Below are 20334 nucleotides of genomic sequence, written 5' to 3' on the forward strand. Positions count from 1 at the left end.
CATTGTCCTCCCCTCATAGTGCCTTTTGTTAGGCAATACTAACCTGACAATCCTACTGAAAAATCAAAACCAAGAAAAATCTAAATGCGTTACTGCTCAATGCCTGGAGTCTGAACAAGAGACTCCACTCCCTACAAGCTCTCCTCATCCTAGCGAATGCTAATGTCTGTGTGGTCACTCAAACATGCTTTAAAGTCCTGGAGAATACCCTGGCAGTGCAAGGCTATAATACCTTCCACGCATTTAGAGCAATTTGCTACACAGGTAAGGACCAACGGTGGAGGTGTCTTGATTTACATTAAAAAGAAATGTGCTTTTAGGCTGGTCATTCAAATCACCATAAGCAAAATCCCATACCACTTTCTTGCAAGCTATAGGTCCACTGTGATGAACCAGGAAATGCATAACACGTACATTGAATCTTACTAGAGAAGCTCACCATTCAATCTAATACCATATTAATGGATGACTTTAATTACCCCACTATTAACTGGGAATCATATGCGGCTCCAGATATGGAGGCAGAGAAATTCCTGAATTCTTAAACATGAATGCTTTAGACCAGACTGGCAGTATGGCAACCAGGGGATCAAACATACTGGATCTGGCCCTCACTAATGTGGGTGAGCGCTGCCCACCTTCTAGTGTAATGACCTCTCTGGTAATGTTAGAACACAAAGTGGTCTTCTTTGAAATGAAAACAAAAGCCAGAATCCTGCCTAAACCTGGAATTATCTAGTAACTACTTTTAATGCTAACTTCCTACTATTTAGTGATAACCTGGCAAATTTCCAAGCCCTAAGAATATTGCTGTTTGTGCAGAACTGTTAACAGAAACCCTATACAAACAAGCTAACAGCTGCATAGACACAGCTGAACCTACCAGGAAATAAATACAGAACTAACTTAAAAAATGAGCCACCATGGTGGAATCACATCATTAGGCTATGTAACGGAAGGAAAAAAAATCATTGCAAACATCAGGAGGTGTAGGGCCCAGCAGGTGCTCTCCTCAAACTAAACAAACAACTCAAGAGGATGAGTAAAGTCTACAAAACCAAATTTGACATAAATCTAGTCTTCCAGGCCAATGACACAGAATGCATTCTTTAGCTGTGTCTGCAAACTCACAGTAGACAGTTGTGTGCAGAATTAATAGTTAATGGAGCCACCTACACTGAGCCAGAAGATGTAGCAAATCTGCTGGCAGACAAATTCAGCTCTAACTTTACCACCCTCACCTTACCTCAGGACATAACATCAAATAAAACTCTCCCAACTATAATTAGGTAACGGGTACTCTCTCCCAACTATCACTAGGTAACAGGTACTTAGTGCTGTCTCTAAGGCCAAGAACACTGCATCGATGGACGCTGACAATATCTCTGGGTGCCATCAAAATAGATGAAACGTGACCTGCTGGTCATTTGGAATCACTATTTAACTGTAGCCTCCTAACAGGCTTTGTCTCATGAATGGAAAACCACCACCAGTATTCCTCTGCGCAAAGGCAGACCAGCTGTGGACCCTGGAAACTACAGACTCATAAGTTTCACTAGATTCGTATGTCAATACATGGAAAGAATGGTCATGGAAATCATCAGTAATTTCATAGGAAACCTCTAGACACTGGATCCTACCCAGTTTGCTTTCATGAAGGATATGTCGTACCTAATTATTCTTATGGACTTATTTGAGAAGGTCACCAACATAGTGGACAAGGGAAAAACTTTTCACACTGTCTACATTAACCTGGCAAAGGCATTTGACACACTACCCCAGTCAGGCATTGTTTACAAACTCAAGAGGCTGAGTATAAAACCTTATGCCACCCTGTGGATAGCCAGCTGGCTCAGTGACAGGACCTAGGTGGTTAGAACTGGGGAGTCAATCTCTACAAAGAAGCCAAATATCAATGGAGTCCCTCAGGGATTGGTCCTGAGACTGCTCCTTTTTGGCATCTACTTCTATGCAGTAAAGGACAATGTTAAGGGCTCCTGGCTGACCAGATTGGAAGAGAATTGCAAATTAAGAGCAGATGCAGGATCCCCCACTGACAATAATGTTCAATAAGAAGAGCTTACACAGGCAAATAACTCATGAATTTACTAACATTTACTTTTAGTCAATGGCTCTGACATAACGGTATCCTTTGGGAGTTCATCCTCTCCTAGTAATTACCATATTGGTATATGAGGTAGCCCAATGGACAGGGACTTGGAGACATATGCAGACAGTAGTTTAGCTTTTGGTTATCACATGCTGATGGTAGTCAGGAAATCATTCTATGTTGTGCAACTTGTAAACAAAGGTATGGCATCTAGGTCCAAGAAGGTCATTATTCCAATTTATTTGCCACTCATCAGACCTGTCATTAATTACATGCCTCTTTTGATATGTACCTAACAAGGCACATCCAGCAATAGGAATAGCAATAGCAGAGGTTCATCAGTAAAATAATACCGTGCTTAAATGACATGTGAACTGCCTCAGAGCCCTAACCCTGTATTTTGTCTCCTATAGGCTATTGAGGGGAGATCTATGTCTAGCATTCAAGGCATCTTCTGATCCCATTCTGATGTACCTCCTGATAATCCACAAAACAAACAGCACCAGAATTACCTGTTCTAAAAACTTAAAACCTTGCTTTTAATATCCATTGAACATTACTTTATGGCTAGGTAAGGTAAGAGCTGCGGATGTGGACAATAAACAGTCAACTACAACAATGCATAGCGGATTTCCACAATTTAAGGACCTCACTGTTAAATCGCTCCCTATATGGCACTTCTTCATATCATTGGATGGTGTTCGTTTGCTTCTCATATGGTATATGGTTAGGGTGGGTGTTTACTTATGATTTCTCACTGATAGATTTTAGGTTGTTGTGCAATGGGGGATGTTTGCGGCTGTTATTTCCAGAATTTTGACAAATGTCATCTATCAGTATATTGCCACTTCAGTATTGTCAATGGCAATATTTTTAACTCTATGAATACATGTTGATAAACTGGTAATTTTGAGGAATAGCTACATTTCCAAATGTCTGCGTGTGTGTAATGATCAAAGTTCATAAGTTTGATGCATAATTCTGAGGTTTTTACCCTTTATTTAAGTTTGTGCTACTGGAGTTAGTATATTTCATTTTAGGGGCTGTTGGTATAGTTTGGGTATATATGTATATATATTTCTTTTATAGATATTTATATATATATATATATATATATATATATATATATATATATATATATATATAATATAGCTTTCAAGATACTATGCTTAATGTTTAAGGTAGCTTGTTAATTCCTTGGAGCCTTAACCATCTACCCTAACTGCCAGACATAGTTATATATTTTATATATATATATATATATATATATATATATATATATATATAATCATGTAAGAATTATTACTTTGGAATTCTTTAGTTGGCTAGCTATTCATATTCTAAGCGTATATCGGCGTGCATGTAGTTTTCTCTTTTGAGTTACCTGTACTGCAATAAATTTAATTTATAGGTTCATAGGTTGGTACTAGGCTATCAGCTCTAGGGCCTATACAAGCCTAGCCATAACAATTCCCTGGCTATTTCTTCCCACATATCTTTGAAACTGAGAAATTTGAGAATAGATTACAAGGTATATTCCAGCCTATGCCTTTGTTGCCTTGAAAGCAACTTCAAGATACCACTTTAGTACCTGTACTCTCTCTTACACACACACACACACACACACACACACACACACACACACAACTAAGCCCCTGGAATGAATGATGAATGCGCTATGACATTCAAGTGGTAATAGCTACTAAACCTGTACTGTGTGCAATATATGCATTTCATCAGCCTTTTTTTTTTTTTTCTTTTTTCAGTCCTGGTGGTTGTTTTTCTTTTAGGGGTCGCCACAGTGGAACGGTCTATTTTTACAGTGCCGAGGTGCCAGCCCGATGCCCAACCTTCAACGAAACTGAGAAATTTGAGAATAGATTACAAGGCATGTCTTTTGAATGCCACTTGACCATGGGGAGGACATGCAGACTCCACACAGAAGGCGCTCCAGCTGAGAATCGAACGGGAGAACCTCTTGCTGTGAGGCGACAACACTACCACTGCACCTCCGTGGCTTTTTTTTCAGTCCTGGTATAAATAATAAATGATGGCATTAAGTGCTGATCAGGAATCTGTGTTAAGTAATAAAAAATAGTGAATTTTGTAGAAGACACAAACTCCTTCCATATGCTGTTTTATTTCTTTTTATTGCTTAAGTTCAATGACAGCTGCTAGAATGCAGTGAGGGAATCTAGATGGGTCTACACTGCAGTGAGTGCTGATTTTTTTTTTTTATAAACATCCTGTCATGAGTACCTCATAAAATTAACATACATCCGTTTATATCATGTTCTTTGCACCTCACGGTGTTAACAGTGGTATGCAGAAGGGGCTTGTCTTTCACTTAGCTCCCATCCTGCTCTGAGCTTGCATTTATAAAACAAAGTAAATTGTACTTGATGGAGAATTTGGTTATGAGATGGGCACATTTTGTATGCAATTTTCAAAATGTAATGATTTTGTTAATTGCTATTTCATGTTTACTTTTTTTTTTTTTTTTTGCAGTAACGTCAGCCCTGTAAATTGTAGTTGAAACCAGCCATGTGTAGTATTTATTGCAGCTGTACATGTATGCATTTGTGTATATTTAATGAGTATATATTGATTCCGACACGGGTAACAAAAATAATCTCACACTCAACCCATCTCATACTGTTGCATGCTTGTGAATACATGGACATGCACATAGTCAAAAAGTCAAAACCCATCCACACACTGAGCTGTCACCCAGGACACACACACGCTAATGCCAGATGAAAAATAATATAAACACACCACAGTGCATGCACTTAAACAAAAATACCATTGCTGGCATTTGTATTTGGAGGGGGGGGACTCTTGCTCCTGAACATTCCCAACAACTTTTGATATGTAGAAAATACACCAACTCTGAGATCACACATAAGCTGAAAAAGGCACATTCCCAATCCACAGGACATCCGTTTCACACAGTAAAGAAGCCGGGATGTTTTGATGATTTCTCTGTTTGATGGATCATACCACAGAAAATGTTTGATCAGCTGTGGGCCTTTTGAATTTAGTCCATATGCATGTACATCTATATTTGTACATATGTGTGTGTGTATATATATATATATATATATATATATATATATATGTGTATGTGTGTGTGTGTAATATATATATATATATATATATATATATATATAATCTGTGTGTGTTTACATCCCTCTTCAAGCAGTATAAATAGGTACAAATGAAGGATCTGTTTATCACATTACCTACTGTGCTGACACATATTAAGTATTCCTTATCTCCTCAGGGACTTCTGTAAGGTTGAGGGAGGAATATGTATTTTGGGCATTAGTTCATGTACAGATGTTTGTGTATTATATGCAGGTGTTTGGCTGTGCTTTTTTGTATGGTTTAAACTTTAATAAATGAAATAGAACTTCTCTCGGGTCTGGTATGACATTCAAAACTATAGTGTAGATTTATCCTAAGTTCAACAAAATAAATGTATATCAGAATCAAGCTATTAAAATATAGCAACAATAATTCTAATTATGATGCTGTTATATCAAACCATACTGCATGAAAAAGCTTCAGGACAACTTATTTTAGACCTTTGGATTTGTTAGTCAATTATACATTTAAATGATGATTTTTATCAGCTCCACACAGTGGTAGAAGCTCATTACTTGCTAAGTACAGGATTACAAACGTGGAATAAAATAACATAATAACAATGCATGTCCGGGGGACTATTTGACTGCTGCATGACCATCTGGTTGTTGTTCACGTGCAAGTCATAGAAAGCCAGGTTTCAGCAAACTGAGAAAAAAAATGCAGAGCACAATTTTTCTTATAGGGAAGTCCCCACAGCCTTCACGCATGGCATCTCCCCCTGCTGCATTGTCCCTTAAGGTTACTAAACTATTTAATTGCGTACACTTAAGTACTGAACATAAAACTATAGAATAATGATGGAGTTGGGTGCAAATCAGTGGTTGTAGAACTATAAGCAGTGTTGCTATCCAGTTTCCTGGCACCTCATAGAGTTTTACTGCTGAAACATACCTTGCTTGGATATCTTTTGTTCTAATTTGTACCAAATAATTATTGGGAACTCTTTTTAGTTTTAAATCTCAAAATGCTTAATCTGCAATTTACTACTTTTTCTAATAAATTTCTAAAAAGCCAGAAAATTGTACAACCTTTAACAACATAATACATCACTAATCCCCAAAAGAATTTTGCACTGTAGAAAAGCATCGCTATAACCAAGCCACCCAATACTGCAGGTGAGACTGTATTTAAATAGTGTAACTAAACTATGGAACTGTATCCCACTAACACTTTATTCTGTATTGAATGCAAGCTCATTTAAAATGCAGCTACAATTTCACCTGTTAAACCAAGTTGCTCTACTTGTGTTCATCTCCAGGAAGAATGCCACTGTTATCTTTAGCTTGCCATATACTGAAACTATTTCTCTTTATTCAGAATTTCATGCCCCAGAAGTTGTATTCATTTCTAAGTGAATAGCTTTACCTGCAACTTCCAGCCATAAACAGTTTTTTGAAACTGCTCACCCCCCCGCCTCTGCATTTTAATATAACCTTTATGATAGCCATATATAGAATTATCATAGGTGTTTACTAGGCTAATGACATGACCACAAGGGACTTTTTAAGCTTAGCCATGTATCCCAAATCTCTGACGAGTTCTGATACCAGTAATAAGTGTAAGAAGGACCCTGGAAGATGAACCATTTATAGGGTGCCTGTGTCAATTGGAGACAGATGCCAACCAGGGATGAATTTCCAGTTCCCCATCCAATTGTCCAAGTTGCACTTTAATTGGGTTCTGGTGGAACTCTGCTTCACATGGATGGGGACCCTGTTCCATAGACTGGGGTAGTCTTTGGGGGTACATACCAGTCTCTCCGGTAGGTCCTATTTATACCACGAGGAAAGATTAAGTCTTTAGAATGGTTAACTCTGGTGATGTTTGTTTTGTGGATATGCAGGATGCCCATCAGGGTGGGGTCTAACAATGCCCTGTATGCCAGGCATAGATCTCCCCTCAACAGTCTGTAAGGAGACCAGAATACAGAGATGGGGCATTGAGGTGGGTTTGCACAGGACATTTTACTTAAAACTCTGTATTTCTTTAGTGAGGATGTGGACATTCCAATTGTTGGATATGCCTGGTTACGTACATACCAAAGGAGGTATTGTACTCCATAATAAGTCTGGATGAATGCTGACTACATTGGAACAATGACTTCCTTGAACTTAGATGCCATACCTTTATAAGTTGTGCAACATAGAATGATTTTCCTCACTGCTGTAGACATATGGTCAAAGGCTAGCTTACTATCCTTGTGTGTCCCTTAGTCCCCGACTACTGGGAAAACTCTAAGGGGTGTGTTGTCCAATATAGTTACCAGGGATGGATGACTTCCCAAAAATACTGTTATGCATTTCTTGGTATATAGTTTTAGTCCAGGACTCTGACACCAGTTGTTTGTCTGTGTCAGCTCCTCCTGGAGAACATTTGTGTCAGTGTAGGATTCAATGACAGCACCTAATTTGCAATAGTCTGCAAATTTAGTCAGCCAGAGACCCTGACATTGGCTTTGACTTCTGAGAAGTAAATGCCAAAAAGGAGTCATCCAAGGACTGAGCCCTGAGGGACTTCACTTGTGCTTGGCCTCTTTGTAGAGGTGGACTCTCCAATTCTAACTTAGTCCTGTCTGTGATCCAGTTGGCTATCTACCGGATGACATAAGAGTTTGTACCTAATCTCCTGAGTTTGTCAATAATGCCCAGTTGGGGTATTGTGTCAAATGCCTTGGGCAGGTCAAAGTAGGCAGTAATAACCATTTTGCCCTCATCCATTACTTCGGTTACCTTGAAGTTCACCAAGTTGAATAGGTGTGATCTGCCCTTGACAAAACCAAACTGGGCTGGGTCCAGTGTCTGGAGGTTTAATATGTATCTGTTGATCATCTCCATGATAATTATTTCCATGGCCTAACATATAAGACTAGTGAGAGTTGTAGGTCTGTAGTTTCCAGGGTGTGTAAATGGCCCACCTTTGTACCGAGGGATGACTGTTTCCTTTCTCCATTCATGAAAAGCGAAGCCTGATCGGAGGCTACAGTTAAATAGTAATTCCAGAGGTCCTGATAGGTCATGTTTCATGCTATTTAGAAGGCATCCTGGGATACTGTCCGAGCCCAATGATGCAGTGTTCTTGGTCCTAGAGAGAGCATTAAGGACCTGTTCTCTACTGATTAGTAGGGGGAGTTATATTTGATGGTATTTCTGAGGGAAGGTTGAGGGGTAGAGAGGGGTAAAGTTGGAACTGAAATTATCAACCAGGAGGTTTGCTATATCTTCTGGCTCAGTATAGGTGGGTCCATTTCTCTGCACACAATTTTGTATTGCGTTTGAAGTTGCTAAAGAATGTTTTATGGTTTTCCTTGGCCTGGGAGGCCAAACTTATCTTAAATTTGGGTTTGGTAGACTTTATTTGTTCTCGGAGTTTTGTTTAGCTTTAGGGTGCTTTTATCATGCTGGGTGCTGCACCTCCTAATTTTTGCCATGACTTGCTTCCTTCTGTTATACAGCCTGTTGATTATGTGATTCTACCAGGATGGCTTGTTTTTTTGAGTTCTGTACTTCTCCCTGGTGGGTACAGTTGCCTCTCTGCATCTATTAACATGCTTGTACAGGGTTTCTGTGAACAGTTCTGCATGGGCAGCAGTGTTCTCAGGGTTTATGAGGGCTTGAAATTTTGCCAGGTTATCACTTAATAGCAGGAGGTTAGTTTTGGAGGAGTTCCTGAATATTCCAGGTTTAGCTGGAGGTCCAGGTTTTATTTTTACTTCAAAGGAGACCATTTTGTGATCTGACCTTACCAGGGAATTCATTACAGTAGGTGTTGTGCAGCACTCCCCCATATTAGTGAAGACCAGATCCAGTATGGTTGCACCCCTGGTTGTTGTATTGACTGTCTGGTCCATGGAGTTTGTCATTATAAAATCCAGGAATCTCTGTGCATGTACATTTTGTGTCTAGTAGGATTCCCAGTTAATAGTCGGGTAATTAAAGTCACCCATCAATATGGTATTGGGTTGGATGGTTAATGTTTCTAATAAGTATAAATGCATGGTATGGCTTTCCTGGGTTATAGAGGGGGACCTATAGCTTGCAAGGAAGTGGTATTGGATTTTGCCTGGGGTGATTTGAACATGGAACAGCTCAAGTGCATTGCCCTGTTTGACCAGCCTTTAAGTGTATTTATGTTTGATGTAAATAGAGACACCTCCACCTTTAATCCCTGCCTGTGAAGTAGCTATGAACCTGCTTTAGACCCCCCCTTATTAACTACAATATTAACATTTTCTGCACTACCTAGTGCCTATCCCTCACTTCCATGTCTTTGAATTTCTAAGCACTAATTACATGATCTGTTGGCTATCTCTTAAAACCACTAATACATCTCTTCAAATGCTCAGTGTTTAATGTCTACTAATGCATAAGTATCTTTTATACTGTAATAGTTTCCCTTTATTTCACATGAATGCAATATCATTGACAAATGAATCTGTGATTGTTTATGTATGTTACTTGGTATCTGTTTTAAAAATGTTTGTAATATGTTGGAGCTTTTCTTCCTGGGTCGCTGCTGAAAAGTTTTTTTTTTTTTTTTTTTTTTTTTTACACTAAACCCAGTGGTATTCTAAAACCACCACTCCACGAACCAACTCACCAACGAAAGAAAAAACAATGAACAACTGGAGAAACGGTCACCATCCACTTTTACTGTGTTCCTAGTACTTCAGCATCAAGCCTTCCAGGGAATAATCCTACACAAGAATGGTGTACTTTACATACATTTCACTACATTCGTTATTCAATTCAGTTATACAATAATCAGTGAGTCAAGAAAATTAAAATCTAAAGTGCATCCTGAGCAGTAAAGTGCTTCAGAAACATTCAAAGTGCATGAAAATATATAAAGTGCAACCCCTTACATTCCTATAGCATTTAACATTATAATTTAAGAAGTTAATACAAAAGCACTTGTGCATCCCAATGGTACAAACCTATTATACAAATAAAAAATGATCGCTTGTTTAATTATGGCAGTGCAACCTTTCAGTAGTTCTTTTTCTGATGGTACTCACTAAACATGAGGGGAAAAGATGGAGATAAAATTTACAAAACAAAGCTTGTGGCACATGGTCCACCAAACCCAAGCAATCCTAACATTTTGGAAAAAGGAGAGATGCCGTTCCATTTTTAAACTACGTATAACCTCCTAGTTAGTGAACTCTAGGAAGTGCTAATCCTTATGCAACAAGCCTTTAAAAATGGCTTTTAAATTCTCTTACATCACCTTGTCCAAATTACTCACAAGAAATGGAGGCTCAGAGCAATAAATTTCAAACTATGAATACATGGTACATATAGAGACTAAGATGAATTAGTGTTACAGCAAAGACTTTGCTTTTATTAAGAATGAGATTCTACATTTAGAAGATTGTGGAAAACCAGAACAATATTATAAGAGGCTTACCAGAAAAGTAAGAGCACTCTGGCCTTTATGGGTCTTGCATGACATTTTCTCTTCCTTCCAGCAAATATCAAAATATATAACTGTTGAATGAGCATGCCAATGCGTCCACTTTTCTACCTTTATGGATATACCTCCCCTGCTAAACTGTTGAACAAAAAAGGCACATTTTATACCCTAAAAACTGCCAAACTAAAGAAAAAAGGTTCTCTTGGAAGAGATGTGCAGTATTTGTTTTCATTCAGATATCTCCAATTAACACATTTTCAGGCAAAGTTTCTACTTTCTGTCCATACCTGATGAAAGAAAAATGTATCCTATAACTTTCCCAGCTAAGGCAATCTTCATCTGGAAGGAACAAAAAATGTCAAATAGACTCCATAAAAGATATCTATTCATGTTTTTTGACTTCAGGCTGGATTGAGCAATTGGTTTATATGCATGCTGATTTTAAATTTTGTTTTCTGTTAATTCTTAATGGCTCCAATAAAATTAACATTTTTTGGTAGAAAGTATTTAGTTTAATTTATTTGTGAGGGGATAAGCTTATGCTTTAGGATCTATGTGCTGTTGGTACCAGCTTTATACAGCTCAATACTGGCAGTTTTGGAATCTTTCCCTAGTTGTGCTTTAGCTGGGTTCTCTTTCTTAAAATTGTTGTTCCCTTTTGAATAATTGTGGAAATGTCTATCCTGAAACCTTACTAGTGAATTTGATAGCCTGCTTTTTCCTTTTTTAAACTTTCTTTGATTTGTGGTTAACTTAATTATCAGTTGTTAAATGTCATCTCATCTTTAACAATGGTGCCTTTCTACTTATGCAGTTTTTGGCTGCAATGCTTCTTTTTGATATGGAGAGTGGATGCACAGTTATTCCATAGCTGACAACATTTGCAGTTAAGATCAGTGCTCGGGAACATTTGCTTTTCATCTGCTTCTCATTTATGTATTTGTTTTTGTTTCCCTGAGTTGAGGGCTGATCTCCATGGACCTTCTTCAGACTCTGCCTGGGAGCTGTGTCTGGTTAAGTGACTTTCTCATTGCCATACAGTTAGGCAGTGATCCAACCAATGACTCCGTTTGAGTTAAAGGATAGCATCTTGTTTTTAAAACTATTGTGCATTACCAGGTACTCTGTCTTCCTAGCCGATGCTATTATTCACTTATCAAAACTGAGTAATGCAATTTTTCCTCTATTGTATATGATGCTGTCATCTTCTGTAGCCTGCAAACTGTTTCATGCTTCTGTAGTCCAGCACTGTCTATTGCATATTAATCTATTCTGCATGAAATTATATTGTCTCTTGAAATGTGCCTTTAATTCTTTTCCAGTTATGGAGAGGTGAGCAGCATAATACTCTGTTATTATCCTGCAATTTGTAGCTGCTAGTTTCTCATGGTAGAACTCCACCATTTATGGTAACATGATTTGCATGTCTAATATACTAGATTCTCATACTGAATCTTGTTTTTCTTAAGATGTATAGCTTGTTGAATTATTTCTATTGCTGTCCTAAGTGGAGCCTATGCTGTGGTAAATAGTTTGGTTAAGTTGTGTAACATTCAGACATTCTAATGGCTCATTTTGAAAATTATTTTTTAATCAGTTGCCATCCATTCTTTAAAGGGATATCAAAACTGCTTTTGCTACTTGTGTATTAATGAAATACTTCTTGCATGTCCCTTGCTGTATTTATGTTCATTTTTTCAAATAGTTATTTGTGAATGTTTATTTTTTAATGTATTTAATTGGAACAAAACAAATATTTCCTCATAGTCCTTCAGCTTTCGACATGTAGAAATGTTTATGCAGTTGAATTGGAGTTTATTTGAATTGGGCTCTGCTCTGTTAAATGTTGCAAATGTTTGTCTCTGTTGGTGAAAGTTACTGGGGTGGGACAGCAGTGTCATTTGATTGTTCTTGTAGACTGCTGGATTGTTCTAGCTTATTTTTTTATCCTTTAGCTGCTTCAGTATATACAGAATATTGTAAATAAATTGTTCTTTCCATTTTAGGCTTGTTGTAGGTTTTGGACAAATTCTCAGAAATCTTGCATTGATGCATTTGTTATGGGTTCAGAATTGTCACTCCCATATATTTTTATATATGTATTTATTTATATATATATATATATATATACACACACACATTTACATATACATACATACATTCCATCCACAACAAAAACTAAGATCACAAATGGGGAATGTAGAACAGAAGGTTAGTAAAGCAGAAATTAAACAGATGGAAGCTGAAGTTATGAATACATGTGAAGTTAAGGATTTGGTGTAGAAAATCTAACTCTGGTAATGCCACAGCATGATGTAACAATGAGATCCCAAACTAAGGAGAAATGGATGGAACAGGAAGCATCTAATCACTTGCCACACGAAGATACTCCTGGAGCCTTCAGCAGGAAACCAGTACAAAAGTTCAGTTGGAGTTGCACAGGAAGGGAAGGCGCAGGAAACTATGGCAACTCTGACTCAGTCATTGTTGTGAAGTAATAAGCTAGTGAGTTCCCTTATGAAAGACCAATGGATAATGCAGGATGCAGCTGAAAATGTCACAGAAAGATGTTCTGGAACTTTCTGTAGAACGGCCACAGGAAACGGCAAGAAATGTGCTCTCAGTGTAGATGATGAAATAAGGGAAGAGTTGCTTTATTTAATAGAGATGGACAGACACATTAAGATCAGTGAAAGATGTAGATTGCAGAATGTAAATAAGACCCAAAATGTTAGAAATCTGAGAAAATAGATAAACGTAGTAGTCAAGACTATTAACAGAAATTCATGTGATATAACAGGAATAAATAAAATATATTACTATGCAGCTAAATTAATAATAAAGTCTTAACACGAAGGCACAGAGCAATAAAGGAAAGGAAGAAATTAAATAACATCATGGAAGGATTAAACAGAGAAAATGTTAGCTATTAAGATAGGAGTGTCACTGATAAGAGTATAGAAGAGGGAATAGATCAACAATACTTAAAAAGGTAGACCTGATAAAAGCACACTGTAATAGAACAGACCACTATTGCAAATAATGAACTAGAGATATCAGCAAAGGCACAGAAACTTTAAAGGTATTCAGATATAAAGGAAATGCACAAAATGAGCATTTCATTGATGGCACAAAAAAGTTTTATAGTGAATTGAGAAAGAAAGGAATAGAAACACCACCAAAAAAGAAGAAATAGACACATTTTGGAGAAATATCTATGAAGATCCCATGGAACATAACAAAGATGCTGCATGGACGTGAGAAGTAAATGAAACTGTAAGAAGTTCAAATGTATAGGAAATGAAATGAGATGAAGTGAATGGCCAGAGAACTTGAAACAAAATTAAGTAAGGTGCCTAACTGGAATACCCAAGCTTCTGGCTACAAGTATTAACATCTTTACATGAAGATTTAGCCCCAAGTAAGAATTGCTTATATGTGCATCCTGAGCAGCTACCAACCTGGTTAATAGGAAAAACAATACTCATCCATAAGAGTGAACCTGCAAGCCTTACTAAAAACTATAGACCCATAATGTAGCTTCTGATAATGTGCAAACTATATCCTGGAATTGATACTGACAGAGTTCATAGTCATTTAGGGGAAAACTCAATCATGGCAATAGAACAGAAGGGTAGCAAAAGAAAGTCATATGAAACAAATCATCTGTTATAAACTCAGAATGGAGAATTGTAAAACGGGGAAGAATCTAAGTATGGCATGGCTAGATTACATAAAAAAAATTTGATGGCATCCCACCTTCATGGATAAAGGAGTGCTTGCAGATGGACAAAATCTACCTTACATTGATCCATTACATTACAGTGACCATGAAACAGTGGTAAACCACTTTGTTGCTAAGCTATGACAAGGACAAATTATTATCCCGGGGTAAAAAATTAAAGGGGGCAGGCATTATAGGGTGACCGTCTATTACTGTTGCTCTTTTTTCTTTCCCTTAACCCATTAAGCTGTTTGTTTGACAGATTAGTTCATGGTTACAGTTTGGAAAACAATCAAGTAAAAGAGTTATCTTTTTGTGGATGACTTAAAACTGTATAGCTCATCAAATGAGGAGTTGAAAACACAACTGGAAGTGGTCAAAACTTTCTTAGATAATGTAATTTGGTCTCAAATGTGCAAAAGCAACATTTAAAGCATGAAAGCTGCAGCACTATCAGTCTGGGACAGGAATTTGAGCAGGAGGAAGTGTATAAATGTTTAGGAATTGATGACAGATCAACAATAAAACATGAACAAGTATGACAAAACTCAGTAAGGAATTTTTTAGAAAATTAAAATTAATACTGAAAACATCCTTAGCATCTGGGAACAAAGACCAAGTCATACACCAATTTGATCTTCCTGTTCTAACTTATAGTTTTGCAGTAATTTTGTCTCTATCAGTACTGGATTAGTTGGACAGGGAAAAAATGCTTTGTATTTATCAGATATATAAAAATCAGTGTATACCAAGATTATACATTTCTCACTCTGAAGGAGGTATGAAACTATTCAAAACTGATGACCTGTATAGATCTGCTATCATAGAACTGCTAACATATCTGCTGAGTGCACCATATCCAAACACAGTGAAAGTTTTAAAACAGGAGAAGTTGTCCAAGATGACTTTCCTGCTTAGTTTAGAAGAAGCATATCCATGTCAAACCGGAATGGAAATCAAACCAGAAGTAGACAAAAACCAGGCAACAACTAAACGTGCCAAAAACAAAAGAAAGAATATAAGGAGAAGGACCAGGTAAGAAGGCAAGAAATGTGGAAAAGACAAATATAGTTGCAAGTACAGAAAACTCCTAGAACAACCTCATGTCAATCAGGATCTAATGCAGGAATTAAGGAGAGGTGAATTTAAACCAAAAGATGAAAGCTTAATACTGGTGTCTCAGGAGAGTGGACTGTACAGACTGGTTTACAAAGACCATTGAACATATGGGAGAAAGACACAGACATGTTCTGTAAAACAGAACTAGAAACGGTCATGTGTTGTTGTTGGTTGTGATACACTAATGGCAGAGGGCCTGTATACTGAAAGGCAGAATAGTGTGGCAAGACTGTTGCACTGGGGATTGTGCAAACATTACAATACTGTAGTAGCTGAGAGGCATTAGAAACATGAGCTACAAAGCATTATAGAGAATGATTAAGTTTGTATTACATGGGATCACCCATTACCAACAGTTCAAAAAATAGATGTGAGAAAACCAGATAAAATTCTTAATTATGAAAGAATTGACAAGACTAACATACTGGAATTATATCAAAACAACTGAAATGAGACTGCAATTTTTTTTAATTACCCAAACTTGTACTGAAGAGGTGCCAGTCTTTCCTTTGTGCCAAGCCTTTTTCTATTTTTTTCAGAATGAATTGTGCACACACTGTAGTTCAATTAAGAATTCTTTATTGAATGTTAATATCTGAATACTGTCTCCTAAAACAGTGCTAAGCAATAACAATATGTAAAAATTCTGGAATGCTGGATACCAGTAACAGTGCTGATAAATACCCAAAGTTTTTGCATGTACATTCTGATTCTCCTGAATAATATCAACCGAAATGTTTTTTTCCTCCCGAATAGTATGGATATTTGACCTGACTTCTACACTCAGGCTCGAGGTGTCTGTACTGTAAAGACCTTTTGCATATCAGTTCAAAAGCTAACTTGACTAACTCAACTGACTGTCTGTGCATTTCCTAATACCAAAACCCTGTAATGTTTTACATGCCTCTTTAGCCTTGGTTTCCAAACCTTGTCTTGCATGTGTTTCCCAGTGCCTTACTGTCTATTATTTGTCTAGTATTCCATTGCAAGTACACATATCTTTTCCTTAAGAAAGGAACACTCTGTAGGTTTCCTGGAGAGCTGCTATTTCTGCACATCTCATGCTTAGTTAGCAAGATTATCTTTTTCTTGCTACTGAATTGTCTTTCCCTGAAATTGAATGCACACACGAAAAGACAAGTCTGACTATATTTTCAGGCCTATTATTCTACCTTAAAGTACTATAGTGAACTCACTAAGAATAAAGTAAAAACCCTGTCTAACTGCTCCCCCTGAGGTCCCTGATGAAAGTTTACAGGAACTTTCTTTTTGTAGTTGCCTCATATCTGTATTACTAACTACAGTAATCTGCTTTGAATGTATGGGCTTTGTTACCTCATTCATAATCTGTAGATGTGCCCTGATAGATAGTGATGTCCTTTAAGGTCTCAAATGTGCTAATAGCCAATACCTTCAGCAACTAGGCTAGTTAACATAATTTTCTAGTACTTTTAACAGCTCCATATGCAGGAAATATACTTGCTCCAGCAATTATCCCAATACCTAGATCCATAGTCTTTATAGTCTTCAAGTCTAAGTTGTGATGCATGTGTGATGTATATGAAACCTGAACATTATTCTGAAAATCAGGGTCTGTTAAATCTGTGGTTTCTAAAACTAATTAGGCCAGGTAATTCTTCCAACCCTGCTGTTGTAGAAATAGCCATACACATCCTCAACCTGTCTTGAGAGTCTTCAGTTAAGTTAGAGTATGAATGGTTAACTCTGCCTATTTTTCCCTATCTCTGTATGCTGTAATGGTAAAATTACACTGTCTATTGCCTATATTTTTTACCTTATGAACTTGTGCCTTATTGTAAGATGATGTCTCTGTTATAGTAAATGAAACCTTTCCCTGTTGTCCGTAGATTAAAATTCTTAAACATTGCACTTTTTTTGTATTGTATAGCCTATCAAACATGATGGGTATTTTCTGAAGACTAAATGAAATCGGCACTAAAGGGATACCTTTATAACTGGTTTTGAAACCTAATTAACTTGCATCTGTAAATTTTCAGCTAGATTTGTTAATAAATCTAATTACCTTTTTAATTTCTATATGCTGTAATAGATGTCCGCTTTTTAAATTTGTATTAAATATCCTGTGCAAATTTATGAGCTATAATAGTTTATTAAAACATATACTTTCTGTATTTCAGATCTATACTTTTGCATATTGTGTCCTTTTAACTTTTTCAGATGTACAATAATTATGTAACATGCCCTGTAATCTGTAAATTAATTCACAAATTAAGCCTGCCCTGTTTTGCCATGAGTATATGAAATAACTATTGCTACCTATTCTTTAGATAACTTATTTTAATAAGCTACAAATAACTGTCACTTTACCCTTAAAACTAATGATTGAATAATGTGAAGTGTGATGTAGTAATACTGTTTATAAATAATTCTGTCATGACTGAATCATGAAGTATGATGCAATTAGTTGTAATAGAGTATGAGTGTTATATTCTGAAATCTGAATCGGACTGAAATGTGCTATACTGAACTCATAAGTGAGTATGAATGTCATATTCTGAAACTTCACTGAAATTTTTATTAAAATGATACATATTTATACCGAACATTTAAAATAGCTGTGTATATTCTCAAAACTAAATAAACTAATATCTTTTGATAGTGTTACCTGAACACAGATAAAAGCATAACTGAAAACTGGTAAATGCTATATTCTAGAAGCTAAACTATTAATACCTTTTTCTGTCCGAATTATCTGAACCCCCACATAAACTGAAAACTAGTACTGTTATACAACTGTCTAAAAACATGAACCTTTACATACTTGCTTTAACTCCGATTTGCATAATTGCACATCTATTGTACACAGTTTTTCTGTAAATAGTTGACTTCTGAACCACAGCTCTTGCCAAGGTTAGGCCTTGCTGTGCATTGTCCCAGTTACTGCTGAGGTATGAGAGGCTGTTTTAATGTCCTTTTTTTCTTAAGCCTTCCAAGCCTCCACTTTTCCATCTCTTGTGCAACTCTGGGTGACTGATATTTTTGACTGCATTTAAAACTAACCTGGAAATTATTTCTGCAAAGCACAAAAAATATCAGGTCCTTTAAAATAACATTTGCAGCTTTAACAATTATAAACTGATAGTATTGCTTGTTGTCCTGGCTTGATTTACATTTTTCTAAATGAAATAAACATATGCTGCAAATAAATTCTTGTAAGTCTGTAAGCAAATTGAGAATGTACTCTAGTAAACTAAACCATTAAATGTTACGAATAAATACATTGCTTGTTGCCCTGACATTATTTACACTTTTCTGCATGAAATAAACATAATTTTTTTGTAAATCTGTAAGCAAACTGATAATGTACAATAGTGACTACAACTAAGATTACTAATAAATACATGGAAACTCAACAAAGCATACTGCAGCAACAAGCAATGGAACCAGATGAAAAATAAAAAAAAATCGTAAAAAAAGTACTAGAGGCAAACTAATGGAAGCCAATACTTTATTAAAAGGATAAAGCGCTTTTCGTCCCCAAGTTGAATGAACTTCATCAGATAATCCTAAAACAGATGTAATTTCCTTTATATTAAATACAGCAGTCACATAGACTTCTCCATAGCAACAGAAAACTCATTAAATGATAAAATATGGTTAAGTCGTGATCATAAAAACAACCCCCTTCCCATACAAAAAAAAAATCTCAGTTCATATAAAGTATGAATACTACATATACAAATAATAAAAAATATTCAGTGCCACTTTATAGTTACTAAACCCTCAAAGCTATAAATATTCCATAATGCTTTCAGTCATAGATCTTACAATAATATCCTAAACCCATGTGACTATTAAACTATGAGGTATAGTTACATATAGTGGTCCTGGGAAATGCACAATATCCCTGTATTATTTATGTCCCATATTAAATGTATGAACCTTTTAATAAACATTCTACCTCCATCCTTGATGCTCTATAATCAGCTTATGTAAACCATTTATCTGTTTTACTTCATTCTGTCAATATTTATCTTAATAGAACACCTATTTAGACCTGGTGGGTTATAAGCATTAAGGCGTACCTGCCATTGTAGCTCTGCCCTCTCCCGAAGTAATGGGAGTGGCCCACCCCTTGGGTTATGTTCTATCTGGTCTACAATGAAAAATGTAAAAGTGTGTTGGGGGAACATGTGTATGCTTAGCTAGTGCACTGTCCATTTTTTGTTTATTTGTACTATACACTCTTTTATATTTCACTTCATCGATCAATTCTTCTAATAGTAATAAAGGGTAGGCCCTTCTTAAGAACATGTGTTTAAGATTTACATTCATTATCAAAATCCTGTTCTGTTGTAGTCATACATGCTGTCCACACTAACTATACCTCATTTTAATAATCATATGGGTTTAGGATATTATAAGATCTATGACTGAAAACATTATGGAATATTTATAGCTTTGAGGGTTTAGTAAATATACAAATAATAAATGTTCAGTGCCACTTTACATGTAGTATTTATACTATATATGAACTGAGATTTTTTTTTTGTATAGGAAGGGGGTTGTTTTTATAACAATTACCAGTCTTTTATGATCACAACTTACCATATTTTATCATTTAATGAGTTTTCTGTTGCTATGGAGAAGTCCATGTGACTGCTGTAATTTAATATAAAGGAAATTATATCTGTTTTAGGATTATATGATGAAGTTTGTTTTACTTGTGGACGAAAAGAGCTTTATCCTTTTAATAAAGTATTGGCTTCCATTAGTTTGTCGCTGGTATGTTTTTTATGATTTTTTTATTCATCTGGTTCTGTTGCTTGTTGCC

Source organism: Protopterus annectens, chromosome 6.part0, assembly GCF_019279795.1.
Source record: "Protopterus annectens isolate FY-2018-M chromosome 6.part0, PAN1.0, whole genome shotgun sequence".
Lineage (NCBI taxonomy): Eukaryota > Metazoa > Chordata > Ceratodontiformes > Protopteridae > Protopterus > Protopterus annectens.